We start from the raw sequence: 16489 nt of genomic DNA on the forward strand, positions 1-16489 counted from the left end.
AAAACTGGTTTTAAAATAAAAATGTATTGCTTATGCTTAGATAAGAAGGGCTTTCCATTTTAAACGGTATGAACAAAAAAAAATAAAATAACGGGGCAAATGAAAAAGGAAAAAAAATGTCTGTAAGCAAAATGGAACCAGGTCCCACCGAGATTTGAACTCGGATCGCTGGATTCAAAGTCCAGAGTGCTAACCATTACACCATGGGACCTCTCACGCTAATTGTCGGAGAAAATTAAAAGATTGGTAATTCAATCAAACCGTTGCCAAGTTACATGATGTAGTTGTAAAATATCCCTCTGAACTTTCGAAGGGCTTATCTCTGGGCTTATCTGTTTCCAATTAAAATTAATTACAAGGGATTATAGGATAGGTGAAATAAAACAACTTGGCAAAATCTTTAGATCAGAGACTTATTGGCGAAAGAATATTGGGCAAATAGAGAACTTTGTAATACGTCCACGGTGATAGTTTAAAGCTTGGAACAACTACTGTACACCAATGATATGCATGGCGGACTTAAGAAGGGTGATGCATTTTACAATGTTGTCAATGTTGCCTTTGATTGAAACAACCTCATCTCCAGTCTCCCACTGGAAAATAATATTCCGCTCGTGCTCGTTACCAGCTCTTGCTCGTACTTAACGCTCTCTTTCCCAGGTCCCGCTTTAATGTTACACTGTAACGGGATTTTAATGATTTTCAATAAAACGTGCGAAAATTGGCATGGGGAATAGGTCCCGTACATGAAATGCACCTAGTACATCAAGATAGAGATATAAAGTAATTTTTTGTTGATGGAAGAAAAGAGCCATAATAATTTTAAAGTGTTTTTCCAGTCCACACTGACAAAATTTGAAAAAATCAGCCTGACTTTTTCAAGTTGAGATTTAAAGTTCCTGATGGCATCAAAATAATATCACTTGTTTATCGCTTCAGTACACTTGTACTTACACTTGGTGATTTTTAACAAAATTGGACCACTATTCGTAGTTTCCATATGTCTAGGCTCTTAAGTTTTGAAGTGAAACTGAAATGAAGCGCTAAACCTAGCTGTCGCAAGAAAAGAATGTTCATGAGGCAGTGACATTGGCCATCAATCGGTAGAAGTCAAATGTGCCGTGCTGTGTTGGCAAAACTACAGCAAACTTCACCAAAAGGCTTGTTTTTTTTTAAAGTCATTTATCGAAGAACTCTATCTCTGGTCTTATAAATACGCGATCAGTTGTAAATGTAAGCGCCAAGACCCTAGAATAAGAGGGGTGCTCTCCACGATAATTTTTCTCGGCCCTCCGGGCGTCTATTTGTTTTAAAAATAAGGTGGGGGCGCGGGCCCCCCGGGCCCTTCCCATAGATCCGCCACTGAGATGCATAGTCATTGCAATCGGATGCGGTAGAAACGAACAGCAAGACTACAAATATGAGGTAGAAAAAGCTTGAGGACGTATCAGACTTGCACTTTCAACTTCTGAACTGTGTCTGTCCGTATTTCAGCGAAGAAGAATGAATCGGCGAAAGTGTGCAATTAAGGGAGAAAATGTTAGAGCGGTCCTGCACCAAAGGAAGTTTGTTATTTCTGGGTAAATGAAAAAAAATTAGAAAACTCTCGAGGCCTTTAACTTCTTATAGACAGTGTTTATAGTCCACACCGGCGTAGGAAGCTCAGAATCACGACACAAATTAAAGGAGCTGCATCACGGGGATTTCGCTGTCCTGAAATTAGTGGTAGGCAACTTAACCCATAAAAAAAACAATCTTTGAACATCCAAAGGAAGATATCACCTTAATTTGTGGTCAGAAATCAAGCTACGGCAATAAATATCGATTTTTTTAAGACGTGCGGAAACAACTTGAAAAGGTAAGCCTTACTTTTTTAAGTTGCAATCCGTTTCCATCCGAGCCATCCGCAGCCAAAGATGCTCTTTAACACTTTCAGTATTCTAATATAGCAATTGTTAATAAAAATGGACTATTATGTTTAGGTTTCCTGCGACACAAGTATAAATTTTGGCTGTTCAAAAATCTCGTTAAATCCGTGACATAGTCCCTTTAACAAGGACCAATCTTTAAGTGCTGCCTCTGCTAAACAGACAGCACGGGGAAGAGATGTTTTATCTTGTCATTCCGCTCACAGGTTGTCATTTTAGATAGACAAGACCTACCTAAAGGAAATAATGGATATATTTTGAAATAAGGTGATACTAGAATTATAAAGGAGCATTACAAACTTCTTTTGATACTAAATAAAATTAAGGTTAGAGCTCTGGAAAGATGAATGTTTTTAATTAGAACAGCAGGGACCGCGGAGGGGAAGGGGCTGGTAGGGCTATAGCCCTACCACTTTTTTTGTTGGGTTGATATTTTAGGGCTCCGGATGAAAAGGATAATGTAATCAGTATAGCTTATATAGCTATATAGGCAAGCCTTGAAGCGGAGCGCTAGCTTTACATTTATTTAAAAATACCTAAATGGGAAAAATCTAAACCTTGCCCACACGAAATCTATCAAAACTGAGCATAAGCACAAGGGTCAAATTTGTCCTTTTTGCGTGATTCCGCTTGTGCTTGCGCTTGTGCTTGTGTCGCTAGTGAAAACCAGGCTTAACAGACTAGGATCCGAATACTATGCAAGATAGTAACTTGGAGCTCAGTTTACTCACATTGTATATTATATTTATGTTAAATAATTCAGTGCTGCTAGGAATTTGGATGAAAAGAAAGCGTTATGTACGGTTTAATATTGACATTTCGTTTAAGCAATATTTTTCATCTGTTTTTGTCTGTTTTATATGTTTACACACAGTGTAATTTCAATGAAGCCAGAGATTAGAAAAATATAACACTGAAATATTAACTCTGAAATGTGGTCTTTGATGGGCCAATGAAATAGTGGAAATTCAAATGGCCTTGTCAGATTGTCGAGAAAGCCAATCTTCAGTTCTCATAATTATTCTCTTGGTTTTACAGTGGAACCCCGATATAACGATCCTCGATATAACGATATTACCGATATAACGACAAATATTCTGTCCCGGCAAAAGTTACAGTTAAATGTATGGGACAGAAGCCCGATATAAAGATCTTCGATATAACGATATTCCCTATATAACGATGAGAATTTAGCGAACCGAGCATAAAATCTTCCCCGATATAACGATATTATCAGTACAGTCACAATTTAAGTAAAACACTGAATTGAATACAATAACATTACAGTAAAGGGGTATCTCTAACGTTTCTGACAACAGCTTTATACGATGATATACGAAAATGATACTGTATTTTAAGCTTCTTTTTCCAGTAAAAAAGTATATGTTAGGTTTACCCCGGCCGATATAACGATATTTTCGGTTATTTTACGGCCATATCCGCGTTATATCAGAAGTTTCGATACAACGATTCCTCGATATAACGATATAATTTTACTGCTCCCTTGGCATATCGTTATATCGGGGTTCCACTTTAGTACCTGCATAAAAGACTAAAATTACTGTACTGTTTTAAAATTATAACCTGACGGGCTATATTATCAAGGCAAGGGCTGGGGTATGAAATTTAAAAAGCGGGAGGCTTCCGTTAGTTGGTGAAGGTTTATTAAAACTAGGCTTTTAAATGTAAAATTAAGTAAGCGTTCTGTACTGTTTAAAGTTGACATTTCTTTTAAAGGAGATACGTCACGGGGATTTTGCAGATTTTTGGTCTAAACGGTTAGTGGTAGGCAACGTAACTTAACCCATGAAAAACATTATCTTTGAACATAACGCTTTACAACAATTGTGCTAATCTTCTAGCTCGTTTGAGTGGATAAGAGAATTGACAGTTCCTATGAATCTGCTGTCACTCCATGAGGTTCATGGAGTAATCGAGTAGAAAACTTGATGAACTTATACTAAGTAAATATGACAAAGGAACAGGTGCTTAAAAGTTAATGTCTTATATCCTTTAAAAGATGCTCTGAGTCAAGTCCTTCTTCTGCAATCTATTTGTTAATTAGTATATACTAAAACAGTGGATAGCGTTTTCGGTGCACGCTGATTGGCTACTCAAACTTCGAATATCCTTTGCTATTTACCTCCGAGCGTGCGAGAAAAATGTAATCTTCAACAAGAATACACAAGTCAAAAATCGTCCTTTTGGGCTATATTATCTCACTGTTTTAGTAAATATCCACCACTAGCCACCGACACTGAGGTGAATAGTTGTTTGCAGTTTAGGATAGGTGTAAAACACCGCACATAGACCGGAATAGTTCCTTTAGAGCCATTTTGAAATCAGGCATTCTAATTGCGTAAACCCACGGATCAAAAATCGCGCTAAGATAAGAAATAACAGCAGCGCAGATCCAACGTCTTCTGCCGAAATTATTGCATTTCGTTCCATTCAGATCAGGAGGGGAAACTAAATAAGAACAGTTAAAAATGAAACTTGGCATGAAGAGAACAATAAACAACCCTGTAATAATCCCAAATGTGCACGCTGTCTTTCTCTGTCGCCTGTTTTCCGCCATTTGCTGTGCATCTGTTATGTTTTCACTCACAGGAAAAGTGCTTCTGGTTGCGATGTAGATTCTTAAATAGCAGAAAGCTATTATACAAAATGGAATTAGCACAGAAATTATAGCTTCACAGATCCAGATTTTATACAAGCTTTCTTCAGGAACTACGTAAGCTATAGAAGCACTCAATATGGCCAAACACCACGAGAAAATTATCAACATTGAACATCGTGTCGAGGTCATTCTATTGTGATACTGCAAAGGAGAAGTTATTGCGATGTATCTATCCATGGCAACGTTACTCAAACTGAAGGTAACAGATGTCGTGGTAAATGCCCACATTGCAGATTCGGTTTTTATGAAGATATCGTCTTTTCTGGAATGATTCAAGGCAAAGTAAAGATTGGCGATGAATCCTGAGAGAAGTTCTGCTGCAGCGAGCGAAGCCATAAAATAACGCGCTGTAGATCGCAGTGAGCGAATTTTCCGAACAGCTAAAAGAACGGCCAGATTTTCCACGACGGCCAAAACGCCAGAAATACAGCATATTGTTGTTAAGGTGGTGGTGAAAGTTGTCGATAGATTATATTCTGTGCATACCATGGTTATAAAGTGGCAAAGCAGCTCACAGTATGGTAAACACTGTTTAAAAATTATCGAAAAATGATCTTTTCTTCGAATATGTTATGCCGCCACTCCGTTCCTTTTGTCAACCTGCGTAAGACTGAAGAAAACTGTGGGAATTCTAAATAGTGGCAAGCATCATTTCGTTTTCGAACATCTTTCCGTTTTAATTTACCAATAGGAGCAAGACAGCAAGACGTAGAAATAGGCTGTTTGATGTGTAATTGCTTTTTTTTTTTGCGTGTGGCCTATTTCGTTTGTTCAAATATTGAGAAACAGCTGGCTAATCCATCTACCCCATTGTGATTTCTACATAAAACAAATTTAACTTGGAAAAATTTAAATTTCGTATCTGATATGACCAAAACAAAACAGAACGTTTATTGCATATAACTCTGCTCTTTTGTCAAATGGATATACCACAATGAGATCAGCGTTAACTAACTGGAAAGACAATTCTTCGAAAAAAAATTAACCTTAGGTCAAGTGATCGTGCCTTTGTAAATCATCGTTACATAAGGTAACATTTTTGTGTACATATTTTCATGTCCGAGAAAAAATATATGTAAAAATTGCATTTTGTTCTGTGTATAAATAGTAAAGAGAATCGCGATTTTCGTCATTGATTCGGATTTTGCATAACTGCAAAACTTTCAGATTTGCATAACCGTTTTAAATCAAATTTTTTACCAGAGATCGCATTTTAATATTTTTTACAATGTGTTACCCTGGTTACTCGTCTGTTTTAAAAACGTTTTAAAAAACTCATTAATAATTCATAAAGAAAATACAAAAGAAATTAATGTTTAATGAGTGTCTTTATATCTGATAAAGACACGGCTAAACTTTACGCCCAATTTTCTAGGCCAAAATAACCCCAATTCTAAAAATTAGTGCAAGAATGAGTTGATCTACATCAGAAGATTTTTAAGTCGTTCAATAAATTCGCAGTTCGTGTTTTATCAAGTCTAAAACACTGCTGCTCATTTATTAAACATTACATAATTGAGGTAGAGCAAATCAAAGATGGACAGCATTTCGTGCGTTTTAATTTGAACGAAGTTTAATTTAAAGCAAATTCAACGTGAAGCATGAATATTTCTAAAAAATTAAAAAAATTAAAAATGGATACTTGATAAATAGAAACATTATGTGGCAGGTAATTTACAAAGCTTTACAATTTCAGAGAATAACCGATAACAGAATCATATTTTCATCGATCCTCTCTTGTACCTTCATCATATTTTTTTTCTCGGACATGAAAATATTTACACAAAAATGTTACCTTATGTAACGATGATTTACAAAGGCACGATCACTTGACCTAAAGTTAATATGAGTTTCACCACATAAAAGGAAGACAGACAAAAATGAGGTCATGATCTTTATTTATACCTCAACCCGTTATTACAAAACTCCAAAATGTGACAAAAATCTTCAAATTGTGGACCTTCGATGGGCTCCTTTTATCTTTCCAAGACGAATCACGAATTCTGTTTCACTGTTCTCTTTTTAGGAAAGGTGCAAAACACGCATAGGCGTACGGGCCGGGGGGGCTGCGGGGGCTGCAGCCCCCCCCAAATTTTGGGCAACTTAGATTTTTTGGGCAGCAAGAGAAATTTGGGCGAGCCAGTTTTTAAAGTAGTTTTCTTTTTTTTTCTCTCGAAAAGATAGATATTTTCTATTTTAACCTGAAGTCGGCGTGGTTATTATTTTCTTGACAATGTGAGACCAGATTCACTAACAAGATTTACCCAAGATTCCTTATTTCGAGAGGCGCTACTATCTTCGTAACTGTAGGACTTAAATTTCCGTCGGCCACCATTTCAAGTAGAGACGTCAGTGAGAATCGATACATCCAGAAAGAACGTGGAATCTAGTGAGATGTTAAATTTTAAGAACCAGTGAATGGACAATTTGATGAATGCACCAAAGAAGCTAAGCGTTGCTTGTACGTGGAAGCCAGCAGTTATTATGAACTTCCTTTTCTAAACGTTATAACAAATAAATTCATATTTCCTTTAATAATGGACACAATGATGGTCACTCAATTTGGGAAATTTATGTCACGGTAAAACGCGACCCTGATAAAGAAAGCTTCTCCCGCGCTGCTAAATTTTACAAAATCGACGGCCAGATTCTGAAAGCCGAGCATAAAATGTACGCGAGTTTTCGTCGTTTGCGCGGATTAGGCTACATGACTGTTTCAGAAATGCTGGAGACAATGCACGAGAATGTTCTATTTGATATGTCTCCAAAGTTTTCTTATGTGGTACATATCCTCGCAGTGCATGATACTTGCTACATCGTGTTCTGCAGAAAGATCAGTGTGTCAGCATTGCGCAGATTGAAAACTTACCTCAACAGCACCATGGGGCAACGTGTCAGTAACATCGCACTTATTAACATTGAAAGGGCATATGCCAAATCTGTAGTCAACAATGAAAAGATCGTATCATTGAAATCTTCGGCCGTCGGAATGGCAGATAGCTATTTCTTTTAAGGTGATTTATGAGCTCATATGATAAATTCATAGGCAAGAACTGCACGAGAATATTTTCTCTTCATATGTAGGCCTATGGTAGCTTATATTAGTGCATCACAGGACCCTCGTTTCTTCTCGACTTTTTCGTAAAAATTTGGGCAACTCGCGATAATTTTTTGGGCAAATGGTTCACCGCCCCCCCCTGGCAAAAAATTTCCCGTACGCCTATGAAAACACGACAAGTAGACTGGAACAGTTTTTTTAAAGCCGTACGGAACTCGCGCATTCTTATTGCGTAAACCCAAGGATCAAAAATTGCGCTGAAATAAGAGATAACAGCAATAGAAATCCAAACTTTCCTCCTGGAATCGTGACATTTTAGGTCATTCAGTTCCGGTGGATGAAAATTAACTGGACAAAGGTAACAATAAAATATGGCATGAAAAGGGCAATAAACAGCCCTGTAATAATCCCAAATGTGTAGGCTGTTTTTCTCTGTCGCTTGTTATCCGCCAATTGTTGAGCATCTGTTATGTTTTCACTCAAAGGAAAACTACTTCTTGTTGCTTGGTAGATTCTAAAATAGCAGAAAGCTATTATACAAAATGGAATCAGCACGGAGATTGTAACTCCACCCATCCAGGTTTCTACCATTTTTTCTTCAGGAACGATGAACACTATAGAGGCACCCAATAAAGCCAAACACCACAAGGAAATGATCAGAATTAAACATCGTGTCGATGTCATTCTGTCGTGATACTGTAAAGGAGATGTTATTGCGATGTATCTATCTAACGCAACGTTACTCAAGCTTAAGGTTACAGATGTTGTAGTAAAACACACAACAGCCGTTTCGGTTTTTATGAGGATACTTTCATTTCTGGAATGATTCAAAGCAGGGTAAAGGTTGGCGATGAATCCCGAGAGAAGTTCTGCCGCATCGAGCGAAGCCATAAAATAACGCGCTGTAGATCGCAGTGAGCGAATTTTCCGAACAGCTAAAAGAACGGCCAGATTTTCGACAACGGCCAAAACGCCAGAAATACAACATATTGTTGTTAATGTGGTAATGAAAGTTGTCGATAGATTACACTGTAGATATGCCATGGTTGAAAAGTGGAAAGTAGCTTGCGGTGTAGAAATGCACTTTTAAAATGTATCTTTTATTTACGTCATTTTCCGGTTAACTTTGACACCTTAAAAGACATCTGTTAAAATTGTCATCCATACTAAATATCAATTTGTCTAATATCCTGCCTCGTTAATCCACCAATGGGAAGAGGGTAGCCAGAATCACCTGTTTTGTGTGAAGGCGTATGTAACTACTTCTATCGTTACATTTTAAAAGTTTACTGTTTAAATGCGTCCGTGAGAAGAGCTGGCTCATAGAACATATTTATCTTACGTACATGAAGACCAAACAGGAAGGTGCTAATCCATCAACGGAAAGAAGGTAGATGGAATCACCTGCTTTGTGTAAAGGCGTACGTAACTACTTCTATATAATTGCATTTTGAATGTTTGCTGTTCAAATGCGTTTGTGTGAAAGGCTGACTCATTGATCCTCCTTTTATGATTCTTCATAAAACAAATTTACCTTACGTACATGAAGACCAAACAGGAAGGTGTTAAGTGTATTCCACTTTGCTCTTTCGGTAATTAGGATGGATAACGAACAGTGTTAACCAGATGAAAGTACAAAATTGCACGAGAGCAGTTCAGTTAATCCCAAATTGTACTCCCTAGGGCTACCTGTAAGTTTTCTTTCCGAAGAGGAACCGAAGTCTTCCGAGGATTTCCGAAGTCGCTCAAGGACTTCCGAAATTAACTCGAAGACTTCCGAAAAGTACCCGAAGATTTCCAAAAACTTCCGAAGTTGAACGAAGACGTCCGATGATTTCCAAAGCTTATTCGAAGACTTTTGGAGTTTATTAAACTGAAGCCTTCCAAAGATTTTCCGATTTGTCTCGGCGAGGAAGGAATTTTTTTACCCAAGTATTCTGAAGACATATCGAGGGATTATAAACCTTGCCATTCCGAACTGTAATTAGAAATCAGGGGAAATGTTTTAAAATTTCTCACTCCTCCTGAATCCACCATGTTAGTAAAAAGAAACTGTAAACCAACAGCAGTCCTGGCACCAACATAACGCAAAACACAGAAAACGTTTTCTATATTTTATATTTTTAGAATGTCATTATTTTTCTTTCCCGCGCCGCCATTCGGTTGAGGACTGTGGGCTCATTTTCCCAAACAGCGGCTGGTGCGGTTCTAGTAAGACATCAAAGTTCTTTTAGCTGGCACGTCCACAATCTGAACGGTCAAAATAGCCGCCGCCTAAGCCAATAAGCCCAAGGGGGGTACTCCGGCTTGTAAATGACGGGGATGATCGAAGGATTTTTTTGGGTTTGAAATTTTCGATTCCGGGATTTTTTTGGGTTGGAAGATTTGGCAAGTATTTTTTTGGGTGACTTGATTCAAATAGGGGGATTTTTGGTGGTATTAAAAACAAACTAAAGTGCCTTGGTGTGGCCTTTGGAGTATTTATGGTATGATGAATAATCAAACTCTAGCGTAATTCCCCCTCCTGGCAATTTAGGGGTAATTAGACAAGGGATTTTTTGGGGGTTACTTTGGTCCAGGGATTTTTTTGGTTTTTTTGGGTTTACCGTCATTCGTAATTTTCCATCTTTAACAGTCGTGAACTGTACGCACTACCCCCCCCCCCCCCTTACCGCCCCTCTAATAACCCGAATCGCGCAATCTGACGGCATATTCATGATTTCCAGGTTAACCGAGCTGGGGCCCGTTTCTCGATGGCACTGAAAAGGTTTCGAACCCGGAAAGCCATAGCAAAATTTCAAACCTTATGATTATGCAGAGTTTTTTCATATTAACATAGGTTCCCTTAAGGTCGCGGGGGATACCTACAGCATGAATAAATTCATGAAGCGAAATTTTGCTTGACCTGCATCTTTTAAAACGCTTATTTCTCGGCTGTTATGGGTGCGATTAAGCTCAAATTTTACAGAGAAATAAAGAAATGATGAAAAAGTATGTATGTCATCTTTTATTTGGTAGATTGTACTTAACGGCGATGTAATAGCCACGTTAGTTCCAAATTGGGAAGAACATGATTTTGTGGCAGAGTTTGTGGAACGAGTAAGAGGCAGCCCACTGTGATCTTGTCAATATCAGTCAATATCTCTAGAGTGTCATAACAGAAGCGGATTTTTTAATTAAAAAGTTGCCAGCAAGTTATGGCTGTTTAAATGCGCAAATTTGAATTTAATGCCTTCTACCTCTTTCTAAAAGCGCTCTTTTAAAATTCCGCCTCTGTTATGACACACTACAATATCCATAGTTTACCTATCTGCAGTGGCAAGTCATGAAGGTCTGTATCCGCGCTGTATTCTCTGCCACAAAATTGTCGGAAAAGTCCAAACTTTGAGATTTCCGAAGGTGTCCCGACCAAAACACGATCAGTTTCCAAAGGAGAGATGTAATTATGGTAATTATATTCCACGCTTTTATGGTGAGAACAATGCGTTTTTATGAAGGACACGATTGTTTATGCCGAATATTATTATGATTACTCTGAGTTGCAGAAACAAAAATAAATTGAATAAAAATTAGCTCATAGACTTCCTACAGTTGTTTTAAATTGGTTAAAATATCAAAGAAACATGAATTTTTTTTTTTTTTTAAATCACGTGCACGCACCCATATTTTTATCCAGTCATGAATATCTCGTACAGTTGTCGATGTCAGTCGTTGCACTTCGTGCATACGCTTTAAATAAATGCATAATGATGAGCGTAAGGTGTCCCCCGCGACCTTAACCTTAACAAAGTTTCAGGCATATGTTACACTTCTCTGTTTTTAATATAGTTAAAACCTGTAGCTCACGGTCGCAGAGCAAACTTTCTTTGGTCCATGACCCTCTCCATCCCTTCAGTTCTCTTGCCTGCGTCGCATAAATTCTAAACTGCCCGTTACTAAGTAAAGTAACAAATGGACAGATGCTTGAAAGTTAATGTCTTATATCCTTTTAAAGGTGCTCTTAGTCAAGTCCTTCTTCTGCAGTCTATTTGTTAATTAGTATAATTACGGTATACTAAAACAGTAGATAGCGTTTTCGGCGCCCGCTGATCGGCTACTCAAACTTCGAATATCCTTTGCTATTCACCTCCGAGCAATGCGCGCGAGAAAAATGTAATCTTCAACAGAAATACACAAGTCAAAAATCATCCTTTTGGGCTATATTATCTCACTGTTATAGTAAATATCCACCACTAGCCACCGACACTGAGGTGAATAGTTGTTTGCAGTTTAGGATAGGTGTAAAACACCGCACATAGACCAAAATAGATCCTTTAGAGCCATTTTGAAATCGGGCATTCTAATTGCGTAAACCCACGGATCAAAAATCGCGCTAAGATAAGAAATAACAGCAACGCAGATCCAACGTCTTCTGCCGAAATTATTACATTCCGTCTCATTCAGATCAGGCGGGGAAACTAAATAAGAACAGTTAAAAATGAAACTTGGCATGAAGAGAACAATAAACAACCCTGTAATAATCGCAAATGTGCACGCTGTTTTTCTCTGTCGCCTGTTTTCCGCCATTTGCTGTGCATCTGTTATGTTTTCACTCACAGGAAAAGTGCTTCTGGTTGCGATGTAGATTCTTAAATAGCAGAAAGCTATTATACAAAATGGAATTAGCACAGAAATTATAGCTTCACAGATCCAGATTTTATACAAGCTTTCTTCAGGAACTACGTAAGCTATAGAAGCACTCAATATGGCCAAACACCAGGAGAAAATTATCAACACTAAACATCGTGTCGAGGTCATTCTATTGTGATACTGCAAAGGAGAAGTTATTGCGATGTATCTATCCATGGCAACGTTACTCAAACTGAAGGTCACAGATGTTGTAGTGAATGCCCACACAGCCGATTCGGTTTTTATGAAGATGTCAACTTTTTTGGAATGATTCAAGGCAAAGTAAAGATTGGCGATGAATCCTGATAGAAGTTCTGCCGCAGCCAGCGAAGCCATAAAATACCGCGCCGTAGATCGCAGTGAGCGAATTTTCCGGACAGCTAAAAGAACGGCCAGATTTTCCACAACGGCCAAAACGCCAGAAATACAGCATATTGTTGTTAAGGTGGTGGTGAAAGTTGTCGATAGATTATATTCTGTACATACCATGGTTGTAAAGTGGTAAACACTGTTTAAAAATTATCCGAAGGTGATTTTTTCTTCGACAATGTTATGTCGATACTCCGTCCCTTTTGAAAGCTGCCTAAAACTGAAGAAAACTGTTTAAATTGCAAACATCAATTCGTTTTCGAACATCTTGCCGTCTTAATTTACCAATAGGAGCAAGACAGCAAGACGTAGAAATAAGCTGTTTGATGTGTAATTACTTTTTTGCGTGTGGCCAATTTCGTTTGTTCAAACATTGAAAAACAGCTGGCTAATCTACAAATTTAACTTGGTAAAATTTCGCATCTGATATGACTTAAACAAAACAGAACATTAATTGCATATAACTCTATGGTTTTTTTTTTGTCAAGTTGGATTACAACAGTGTCGAGATCAGCGTTAACTTACTGGAACCACAACTCTTCGAAAAACACAACTTAACTTTAGGTCAAGTGATCGCACCTTTGTAAATCATCGTTACATAAAGTAACATTATTACATTTTTTTCTGTGTGTAAATAGCTTGTGCAAATAGTAAAGAGAATTGCGATTTTCGTCATCGATTCGGATTTTGTTAAGCTTACATATCTGCATAACTGTTTTTTAAAACGTTATCATGAATTAAGGTAGAACTAATCAAAAACACAAAGCATTTTGTGCGTTTCGAAGGTTGTTTAATATGAAACGAGGCAGCCTAAATTAAAACGACTACAACGTAAAACATAAATATTTCTGGACATTTGAAATTCAAAAAGGATTTTTAATAAATAAAACTTTTATGTACCATGTAATTTACAATCTAAGAGAATAACCAATAACAGAATCATATTATTCATTCTCTCTTGTGCCTTCTATTACAACTGTATGCGGTCGGACCACAAAAGGTTGGCTTCAAAAACTCGTAGGGAGGTGCGAACGCCCCCTCGCATCCCTCCTCGATCCTTCCCCCTCCCTACGGGCCTGGAATGTTTGTACCGACTGCAGAAGCCCTTTATTATTATTATCATAAAAGCTCAATACAGCGGCTTCGTGCATTTTCTTATTGCAGTTCAGGAAAGCTATACTGTTCTCTTTAAGGAAGGTGCAAGACACGACGAGTAGACTGGAACAGTTCCTTTAAAGCCGTGCGAAAATCGCGCATTCTTATTGCGTAAACCCAAGGATCAAAAATTGCGCTGAAATAAGAGATAACAGCGATAGAAATCCAAACCATTCTCCTGGAATCGTGGCATTTCAGATCATCGAATTCTGGAGGATTGGCTATCACTTGCACACAGTTAAAAATAAAATATGGCATGAAGAAAGCAATAAACAGCCCTGTAATAATCCCAAATGTATAGGCTGTTTTCCTTTGTCGCTTGTTTTCCGCCAATTGTTGAGCCTCCGTCACATTTTCACTCACAGGAAAAGTGCTTCTGGTCGCTTGGTAAATTCTAAAATAGCAGAAAGCTATTATACAAAATGGAATTACCACGGAGATTATGACTCCACAGACCCACGATTCTATTATGTATTCTTCAGGAACAATGAACACTATAGAGCCACCCAATACCGCCAAACACCACGAGGAAATTATCAACATTGAACATCGTGTCGAGGTCATTCTATCGTGATACTGCAAAGGAGAAGTTATTGCGATGTATCTATCCAACGCAACATTACTCAAACTGAAGGTAACAGATGCAGTAGTAGTACACAAAACAGCGGACTCGGTTTTTATGAAGATACTTTCTTTTCTGGAATGATTCAAAGCAAGGTAAAGGTTGGCGATGAATCCCGAGAAAAGTTCTGCCGCAGCGAGCGAAGCCATAAAACAACGCGCCGTAGATCGCAGTGAGCGAATTTTCCGAACAGCTAGAAGAACGGCCAGATTTTCCACCACGGCCAAAACGCCAGAAATACAACATATTGTTGTTAAGGTGGTAATGAATGTTGTCGATAGACTACACTGTGGATATGCCATGGTTGAAAAGTGGAAATGGCTTGCAGTTAATGGAAAGGCAGTTTTAAATGATGTATCTTTTCAATTACGTCGATGTTCCGGTTAACTTTGACACCTTAAAAAAATCTGTTAAAATTGTCATCCATACTTGATATCAATTTGTTCTTGAATATCCTGCCTCGTTAATCCTCCAATGGGAAGAGGGTAGCCGGAAGCACCTGTTTTGTGTAAAGGCGTATGTAACCACTTCTATAATTACATTTTGAAAGTTTGCTGTTCAAATGCGTCAGCGAGAAGAGCTGACTCATTGATCCCTCCTATTATGACCTCTTCATCAAACAAATTTATCTTACGTACATGAAGATTAAACAGGAAGGTGTTAAGTGTATTCCACTTTGTTTTTTCAGCAAGTGGGATGTAAAGGATGACGACCTATAGTGTAAACCACATGAAAGTACAAAAGTATAACTAGAACGACAATTAATTATTCGTACAAAATAAAAAAGTAGAGTGATTTTACTTCAACCATGAAATAGTTGCTACTCAAATAGATACTATTAGACACTTATTCCATTGTTTTCTTTTGTTTAGTTTTCACTATTTAGCACTAATTGTTAGATGTTGATTCACGGGTTAAATAAAATCACTCTAACGGCCACTGGCTCGTGCACATGCATTCACAAGTGATCGCATTTCCCAGTCTCCCCAGTACCAATCTGGTTCCAAAGTAACCTTTTGGAAGCAAAAATTGCGCATAAAGGTCACAAGCTTCTGCAATAAATTAACAGTAATATAAACAGAAAATTGTGATATCTTCCATGAAAGTGGACAATTCACCAACTTATTTGGCTTACAGAGCGGAAGAATTAGTAGTACGACGTGTTAGACAAACCGGCAGATTTAGCAGTAGTGTTAGAGAGGAGATGAAAAATATGGTTATTCCCTCCTTTGCTCGTGCTTTTTTCTTCCCACTCTCTCTTAAGTTTCCAACAATTTGGAGATTGCAGCCATGCAATCGTGATGAAAATCCTGACGTAGTAAACCATGCGCTCAACATTATTAAGAATGAGAAATGTTGAATAAAATTGAAGTTAAAATCAAGTTGGTTGGTTGGTTTGGTTGACCTTCATCAAAACAATGCGTGCAGTTGGATGTCTGCAGGAACTGCCTTTATTTTTCCCCTGGTGTCAGTTCTGATTGCTTCATGTAAATGCCCCAGTTCCTTTCCCATTTGTGACTACATCAACTAATTGTAAATTAGCCACCTCCCGTGACACCAATGGGCAACCCGTTTTCGCACGAATGCAAGTACATTTTTGTGCAATAAAGAGAGAATAGTCACATCTACACATCGCGTACCTATTTTATAAGGAAGAGCCTAGAAATCACCATCTATTTATTTATATTTATTTCTACCAGCTCTTTTCAAAACTTAAAGCTGACTTTTCCCAAACACTAATACAGTTTAATCCCGATAACTCGAACCCTCAGTAACTCGAACTCTCGCTAACTCGAAATTTTTTTCGATTCCCCTTCAGGTCATTTTCTTACTAATTTTACCCTCGATAACTCGAACTCCCGATATCTCGAACCTTTTTCGATTTCCCTTGAAGGTTCGAGTTATCGGGATTCGACTGTACTGACTAATGTACATGTATTGGATTGACATATAAATTTGCTGCCATTTTACCGCCCCATTTAAGGTTTGCGCGCAGGCTTTCCCGGTTT

At 38.0% G+C, this 16489-nt stretch overlaps 1 non-coding gene across 1 annotated transcript; it reads right to left on the bottom strand.

Moving 5' to 3' along the window:
• Positions 1-139: 139 nt before the first annotated feature.
• On the bottom strand, positions 140-211 carry Trnaq-uug (transfer RNA glutamine (anticodon UUG)). Its single transcript has one exon. It is a non-coding gene; the product is annotated as a tRNA-Gln (tRNA).
• Between the last annotated feature and the right edge of the window lie 16278 nt (positions 212-16489).

The sequence above is a fragment of the Oculina patagonica genome, chromosome 14 (genome assembly GCF_052425735.1).
Source record: "Oculina patagonica isolate OP01 chromosome 14, crgOcupat, whole genome shotgun sequence".
NCBI classification, from domain to species: Eukaryota; Metazoa; Cnidaria; class Anthozoa; order Scleractinia; family Oculinidae; genus Oculina; species Oculina patagonica.